Source organism: Nycticebus coucang, chromosome 1, assembly GCF_027406575.1.
Source record: "Nycticebus coucang isolate mNycCou1 chromosome 1, mNycCou1.pri, whole genome shotgun sequence".
Taxonomy (NCBI): domain Eukaryota; kingdom Metazoa; phylum Chordata; class Mammalia; order Primates; family Lorisidae; genus Nycticebus; species Nycticebus coucang.
Genome location: NC_069780.1, coordinates 6334764 through 6343291, shown reverse-complemented (window position 1 = coordinate 6343291; position 8528 = coordinate 6334764). Strand labels below are relative to the sequence as shown.

The following is an 8528-nucleotide window of genomic DNA, read 5'->3' as shown; positions in this document are numbered from 1 at the left end:
TGATCTTCATCTTTGTATAGCTGGCAGACGTGGTATTGAACGACGCTCTCAGAACACCTGTACACTCGGAATACTTATGGTTTTCTAACTTGTAGAAGTGATGGTCTTGTGCATGATTTATCTTTTTTATTAATTTCTTTTGTCACATCGTGTTTTTTATTTGCTTTTCGTTAAAGGTCCTAATCAGTCATAGAATTAGAATATCATATATGTGCTTTGTGACAGCCTAAAGCTGAGCACCATCCACATGAATATCACACATGTGCTCTGTGCTCTCTCAAGTATTATGTGACCACTTTGAAAGAACTGAATGAGCAATGATTATACTATGCCAAGTTTCTATCATAGCAGTTCTTCCCCCTGCCCAAATGAATAGGTCTTTTATTGCATCATTAAAATTACAAATAGGCCTTAAGAATCATCCAGCATCTTGATACAGCTGGACAACACTTAGACCTTATTCTCAGCCTGAACAAACTGTTCCTTTTTCAGAGACATAGATTCAATCCAAAAATTTTCTGATGTCCTTGTTTTTAGCTGTTGTGGCTTGCTAAATCAAAGCAGCTGAATTTAAAACAAGCTCAATTTTGTTTCCTTTAAAGATTAACCCATTAACTGGGCTTGATATATTGAACAAGAAACACCTGGCTTCATCTAAACATTGTGGATGTATTTCTCACCCAAGAAATTTCATATTTCAACAAGAGACTCAGTCTCCTGGGCAACAATGTTGATGGGGAAGTGAGAGTGCATAGACCTCGTTTTGTAAGGGAAGCCCAGTGTGACACCTTTGATCACGTTCTGTATGTAACTACAAAGAGTGCGAACAGTAGCCAGCTCCTTTTTAGTTCCTCACCATTTGTCAACCCGGAGCCTCTCCTTTTTCTTTCAAAAGGAGACTGAGTTCCACAATGATGTGGCTGAAGTCTCGCCACAGGATTCCTCTGGGACACTTCACTGTAACTGTGGGTCCCTTAAGAGTGATTGTCAACATGTTCTGGACTGTGGACAGTCTGACAGCTGAGAATGGTCTTCATTCTCACAATAGATACAGCAAAGAGCTATTATAGCAGTTCTCAAGTGTGACGTTTCCCCTCCCCCGGAGGTCCACGAAACACTTTCAGAAAGCCCACAGTCAAAATTATTTTCATATTAATATGTTATTTATCCTTTTTATTCTCATTCTGTCATGAGTTTTCTAGAGACCACATGGCAAATAATGCTGCAACAAATTCAGTGCAGTAGATGTGAGAATCCAGCTGACTTTTATTAAGCCAGACTTTCCAAAATGTTAATGTTACTCTTCTCACCACATTTTTGTTTGTTTGTTTTAGAAAATTGTTATTTTTTTTAATTTTTTTGAGGCAGAGTCTCACTATGTTGCCCAGGGTAGAGTGCCGAGGCATCACAGCTCACAGCAACCTCAAACTCTTTGGGCTTAAGTGATTATCTTGCCTCAGGCTTCCAAGTAGCTGGGACTACAGGTGCCCACCACAAGGCCCAGCTATTTTATGGTTGTAGTTGTCATTCTTGTTTGGCAGGCCCAGGGTAGATTCAAACACACCAGCTCTAGTGTATATGGCTGGCACCCTAGCTGCTGAGCTATAGGTGCCAAGCCTAGAAAATTGTTATCTTTCATAAAAACATGCTGTTTGTATCAATATGTAATGGGTTGATCATTAGGTTCTAGTAACACCCCTTCCCTATCTTGCCTCTGAGTGGTAATAACAGCTTTCTTTCAGGCACCCTCAGCCTCCCTGCTGGCTCCGTCAGTCCTGCCCCATACTTGGGTATGTAGAACCCTCACTAAATTCTTTTCACTAAATTGTTTCCTCACACACTCCTCTTGATCCTGGACAGGCAGGTTCAGCAAAAGAGCCTGCTTCATCCTGAAGAAAAGTGGATTCTTGCAATTTACGATGGCAAGGTGCCCTGCTGTGTTGATTGCTGTTACAAATTTTATTTATCAGTAGAGGCTGATGAGAAAAGTAACCCACAGAGGCAGCGCAGTGACGTGGTGGACAGGCTCTGGAGTTAGACTGCCTGGATGCAAATCCTGCTAGGGAATCCCATTTGAGCAGATTTGAAGACAGGTTCACCTCACAGAGTTGCTCTTAAGATTAAATGTGATGTGGTGCATCTTACAAGGGTGTATGTGAAACTTAGTAAATGTGGAATGTAAATATCTTAGCACAATAACTGAGAAAATGCCAGGAAGGCTATGTCAACGATTGTGATGAAAGTGTGTCAAACGCTCCGTGAAACTAATGTATGATGCCCCATGATCATATGGATGTACACAGCTAGGATTTAAAAAAAAAAAAAAAGATTAAATGTGATGAATAAAACAGCACAGCATAGCACAAAAGAAACCAGGCACTAAGTATTGATCTAAATATAGAACTTTTAATAAAGTAAATTCTGATACTAAGCCGTGTATGCAGGCAGTTAATATGAAAACCAGCCATCCTTCACATTCTGTATTAAGAACCACGCATGTCTTGAGATCCCTATATTGGGACTTCTAAATATTAATACATCTTAATCTATAGTCTTCCTGCCCTACTGTAGAGAGGAAAGAAGAGAACAAGAGAAAGAGGTGGAGAGAGAGAGAAGGGGAAGGGAACAGGAGGACTAGGTGTAGAGAGAGAGAAGGGAGGGAAACAGGAGGAAGAGGTGAAGAGAGAGAGAAGGGAGGGAAACAGGAGGAAGAGGTGTAGAGAGAGAGAAGGGAGGGAAACAAGAGGAAGAGGTGTAGAGAGAGAGAAGGGAGGGAAACAGGAGGACTAGGTGTAGAGAGAGAGAAGGGAGGGAAACAGGAGGAAGAGGTGAAGAGAGAGAGAAGGGAGGGAAACAGGAGGAAGAGGTGTAGAGAGAGAGAAGGGAGGGAAACAAGAGGAAGAGGTGGAGAGAGAGAGAAGGGAGGGAAACAGGAGGAAGAGGTGTAGAGAGAGAGAAGGGAGGGAAACAGGAGGAAGAGGTGGAGAGAGAGAGAAGGGAGGGAAACAGGAGGACTAGGTGTAGAGAGAGAGAAGGGAGGGAAACAAGAGGAAGAGGTGGAGAGAGAGAGAAGGGAGGGAAACAGGAGGACGAGATGGAGAGAGAGAGAAGGGAGGGAAACAGGAGGAAGAGGTGTAGAGAGAGAGAAGGGAGGGAAACAGGAGGAAGAGGTGAAGAGAGAGAGAAGGGAGGGAAACAGGAGGAAGAGGTGTAGAGAGAGAGAAGGGAGGGAAACAGGAGGACTAGGTGTAGAGAGAGAGAAGGGAGGGAAACAGGAGGAAGAGGTGAAGAGAGAGAGAAGGGAGGGAAACAGGAGGAAGAGGTGTAGAGAGAGAGAAGGGAGGGAAACAAGAGGAAGAGGTGGAGAGAGAGAGAAGGGAGGGAAACAGGAGGAAGAGGTGTAGAGAGAGAGAAGGGAGGGAAACAGGAGGAAGAGGTGGAGAGAGAGAGAGAAGGGAGGGAAACAGGAGGAAGAGGTGTAGAGAGAGAGAAGGGAGGGAAACAGGAGGAAGAGGTGGAGAGAGAGAGAGAAGGGAGGGAAACAGGAGGAAGAGGTGTAGAGAGAGAGAAGGGAGGGAAACAGGAGGAAGAGGTGTAGAGAGAGAGAAGGGAGGGAAACAAGAGGAGGAGGTGGAGAGAGAGAGAGAAGGGGAGGGAAACAAGAGGAAGAGATGGAGAGAGAGAGAAGGGAGGGAAACAGGAGGAAGAGGTAGAGAGAGAGAGAAGGGAGGGAAAGAGGAGGAAGAGGTGAAGAGAGACAGAAGGGAGGGAAACAGGAGGAAGAGGTGGAGAGAGAGAGAAGGGAGGGAAACAGGAGGAAGAGGTGAAGAGAGAGAGAAGGGAGGGAAACAGGAGGAAGAGGTGTAGAGAGAGAGAAGGGAGGGAAACAGGAGGACTAGGTGTAGAGAGAGAGAAGGGAGGGAAACAGGAGGAAGAGGTGAAGAGAGAGAGAAGGGAGGGAAACAGGAGGAAGAGGTGTAGAGAGAGAGAAGGGAGGGAAACAAGAGGAAGAGGTGGAGAGAGAGAGAAGGGAGGGAAACAGGAGGAAGAGGTGTAGAGAGAGAGAAGGGAGGGAAACAGGAGGAAGAGGTGGAGAGAGAGAGAGAAGGGAGGGAAACAGGAGGAAGAGGTGTAGAGAGAGAGAAGGGAGGGAAACAGGAGGAAGAGGTGGAGAGAGAGAGAGAAGGGAGGGAAACAGGAGGAAGAGGTGGAGAGAGAGAGAAGGGAGGGAAACAGGAGGAAGAGGTGTAGAGAGAGAGAAGGGAGGGAAACAGGAGGAAGAGGTGGAGAGAGAGAGAGAAGGGAGGGAAACAGGAGGAAGAGGTGTAGAGAGAGAGAAGGGAGGGAAACAGGAGGAAGAGGTGGAGAGAGAGAGAGAAGGGAGGGAAACAGGAGGAAGAGGTGTAGAGAGAGAGAAGGGAGGGAAACAGGAGGAAGAGGTGGAGAGAGAGAGAGAAGGGAGGGAAACAAGAGGAAGAGATGGAGAGAGAGAGAAGGGAGGGAAACAGGAGGAAGAGGTAGAGAGAGAGAGAAGGGAGGGAAACAGGAGGAAGAGGTGAAGAGAGAGAGAAGGGAGGGAAACAGGAGGAAGAGGTGGAGAGAGAGAGAAGGGAGGGAAACAGGAGGAAGAGGTGGAGAGAGAGAGAAGGGAGGGAAACAGGAGGAAGAGATGGAGAGAGAGAGAAGGGAGGGAAACAGGAGGAAGAGGTGGAGAGAGAGAGAAGGGAAGGAAACAGGAGGAAGAGATGGAGAGAGAGAGAAGGGAGGGAAACAGGAGGAAGAGATGGAGAGAGAGAGAAGGGAGGGAAACAAGAGGAAGAGGTGTAGAGAGAGAGAAGGGGAGGGAAAAAGGAGGAAGAGATGGAGAGAGAGAGAAGGGGAGGGAAACAAGAGGAAGAGATGGAGAGACAGAGAAGGGAGGGAAACAGGAGGAAGAGGTGGAGAGAGAGAGAAGGGAGGGAAACAGGAGGAAGAGGTGGAGAGAGAGAGAAGGGAGGGAAACAGGAGGAAGAGGTGGAGAGAGAGCGAGAAGGGGAGGGGAAACAAGAGGAAGAGGTGGAGAGAGAGAGAAGGGAGGGAAACAGGAGGAAGAGGTGGAGAGAGAGAGAAGGGGAAGGAAACAGGAGGAAGGGGTGGAGAGAGAGAAGGGAGGGAAACAAGAGGAAGAGGTGGAGAGAGCGAGAAGGGGAGGGAAACAGGAGGAAGAGGTGGAGAGAGAGAGAAGGGGAGGGAAACAGGAGGAAGAGGTGGAGAGAGAGAGAAGGGAGGGAAATAGGAGGAAGAGGTGAAGAGAGAGAGAAGGGAGGGAAACAAGAGGAAGAGATTGAGAGAGAGAGAAGGGAGGGAAACAGGAGGAAGAGGTAGAGAGACAGAGAAGGGAGGGAAACAGGAGGAAGAGATTGAGAGAGAGAGAAGGGAGGGAAACAGGAGGAAGAGGTAGAGAGACAGAGAAGGGAGGGAAACAAGAGGAAGAGGTGGAGAGAGAGCGAGAAGGGAGGGAAACAAGAGGAAGAGGTGGAGATAGAGAGAGAAGGGAGGGAAACAAGAGGAAGAGATTGAGAGAGAGAGAAGGGAGGGAAACAGGAGGAAGAGGTGGAGATAGAGAGAGAAGGGAAGGAGGAAGAGGAAAGAGGAAAAAGAGAAGGAAAAAGTAGGGAACAGGGGAGACCGATTCGCACCTGCTGCTTTTCTCTGCCTGTCTTCAGTTTTGTCTCCTGCCATCTTATCTATTATATTTATTTCACTAACCATGATCTTTCCAACTTTCCCCTGTCACTTCTTTGATCTGTAGGCAATGCAAGGATCTTTTCTGAATAATATACTAACTTGAACTCCTCTATCAGTCAGATAAACTAAAATATTGCTACAAACTAATATTCTTGGAAAGTTCCCTATATTTAAGACACAAAATGACTCAGAAAAGTAGTGGCATAATTGCAACACATTTTTTTTGGCTCTTATCCAAAGGAAGAAATAGGGATCTAATACAGTTGCTATTTCCCTGAAATTAGGACTTTGTGAGAAATTAATTTTTTAATGGACCTCAGGTCTACAGCTTTGGATTAACCATCATTTTATTATAGTTGATAAGACACATTCTCCTATCCCTAACTCATGCACAGATATATTTGTATGTTTGTAATATAATGAACTCGAAAATCAAGAACCAAAATGTTAATAATAACTTAAAATACAGCTATGTGTTCCCTCCCTAACCCTTTCCTTTGCCTCAGTTAGCCCCCAAGATAATCACTCTCCTGAATGCTGTGCTTTTTAAACACATTGTGGTAAAAGGCACACACTGTGAACACTGTCTTAACTATTTTTGTGCAGCTCAGCGGCACAACATCCATTCACACTGCTGTGCAACAGTCACTCCCTTGCTTTTTAAAAATAGTTTTCTCATTTATATGCACGTACCTAAACAAGTTACTTAACATTAGTTTTGCTGAACTCCACCAAAATGTTAATCATGCTATATTTAATCTTAACTTTATTTTACTTGACATTATTTTAAAAGATTCATTTACATTTTATACAAACTAGTCTTGCTTGCCTTTGTTGGTTTTATTCTTTAGTATTTTATTCTTTAAGCATTCATTGTTGCTGCTATAAATTACTTCATTTTAACTAATACTTTAAATTTTTTGTTACTGGTATATAAAATCCACTACATTGATCTTCTAAACACCTACTTTGATAAACTCTATTATTTCTAAAACTTGTTATTCTTTTGTGTTTTCTGTGCAAAAAATTGTATTGCCTGCAAGATTTTATTTCTTCCCCACCAATCCTATGGCTTTAATTTCTCTCTCTGTTGTATTAAGCTGGCTAGCTAGGCCCTGCAAGAGAATGAAGAGTGGTGGAGTGTACCTCCTTGACATGTTTTGTAAATACACTATGTGTTTTCATTCATCATAGATAAGCCAGGCTATCCAAATAAACCCTTTCCTATGCATAAATGATTCCCATTCTTGGTTTTCCCTGGAGAGTCATGCCTGTGGTTTATGAATGCTTATAGAGTAACAGATACATCTGACCACATGGGTAACTGCATCATCCAGAGAAAGAACCTAGCGTTAGCTGCACCCAGTGGATAAGCTGAAATCTGGCCAGAGAGATGGCTTTATTCCTGAAATTCTTGCCTGTGAAAAATGCATCCAACTTGTTTAAATCCCTCTGTAATGTGCCATCTTCAGAATAATCTGAACAGTAGATGGTTTAGGTATTATATGGTGCATCTGAAGAGAAGAAATTAGCACAGACAGATTTAACAATTTGTTTAAGATCACAGCAACTGAAAGGCAGAACCATATACTTGGACTGTATCTCTAGATTCCCAGCTCATCCTGTCACCCCATCAAGTGTGAGGAAAGTAAAACCGGTATGGTCTAAAATGCATCCAAACAGAAATTATCCCAAGCCTCATCAGCATGCTGAGTGCCGGGGTCTACTGCCCACTTCTCCAGCATGCACGGTGCCCTCTGCACAGGCTGCACAGGGAGACATGCAGCTAATTCAAAAGCAGGTGACCAGTATTACCAGCCACTATCAGCTGGGGAGATGTGAGAGCTCAAAGCTCACATGACGAATGGGAAGGAAGCTTGGCCCTCCTCTCCCAGGGGAAGGAAGCTTGGCCTGCCTCTCCCATACTTTACAAGGAGTACTCTGCACCAGAGAAGGGGATTCCCAGTCTACAGAAATCACTAAAGCCATCCTGCTCGCTTTTAAAGAGACTTCTTCTAAGCATGTTAGTTTCTCGGAAAGCAATTTTTTCTTTTTCTGTATTCACACATCTGTCAGGGCAGACTGTGCATGTGTATAGTTTTTTTGTTTTTTGTTTTTGGCCTCATGCCATAATTGGAGGCTTAAAGATAAATCAACAGCAGCTGAAACTGAAACCATTAAAATGGGTATTTCTTTAACTTTCACTATCTTTCAAAACTAGACTCAGTGATTATTAGGAAAGTAAAAGCTTTGCACAAAAAAAGAGAAATATAAATAAAGAGTTTTAATTTAGATTTGCATACAAATGATACCATGCAGGGTTGCCCTTGGGTGGAACGAGTCATGGTGAGTAGGCTTGCTATTGTTTCTAGAAGTTTAATTTTGTTTCTGAATGATTTCCACATTGATCACTTATAATAATTTCTCCTCTGAGCAGACAGCTTCCCATTCAAAACGAGAGAATGCTCCTTTGACTCTATGCTCGCCAGCCATTGTTCTGATACCCTGTTTCCCCAAAAATAAGACATCCTCCGAAAATAAGACCTACTTACAGGAAAGATAAGACATCCCCTGAAAATAAGACCTAGCTCATCTTCGGAAGCACACCTTAAAATAAGACACTGTCTTATTTTTGGGGAAACGGGGTAGTAATGTGATTTCCTAGGCACTCTGATTCTGGAAGAGGGGTGACTTGGATACCACAACCATTCATCCCAATCACTGGGAAGGTCCTCAGTATAAATGAATATATTCATTTGCATCTTAGCCTCTTGTAGATTTGGTTAGTGGAATTAACTCTC

The 8528-nt window shown here is 44.0% G+C and overlaps 1 pseudogene; it reads right to left on the bottom strand.

Moving 5' to 3' along the window:
* Window positions 1–463: 463 nt before the first annotated feature.
* LOC128587980 (60S ribosomal protein L9-like) lies at window positions 464–1037 on the bottom strand (annotated as a pseudogene).
* Window positions 1038–8528: the final 7491 nt, after the last annotated feature.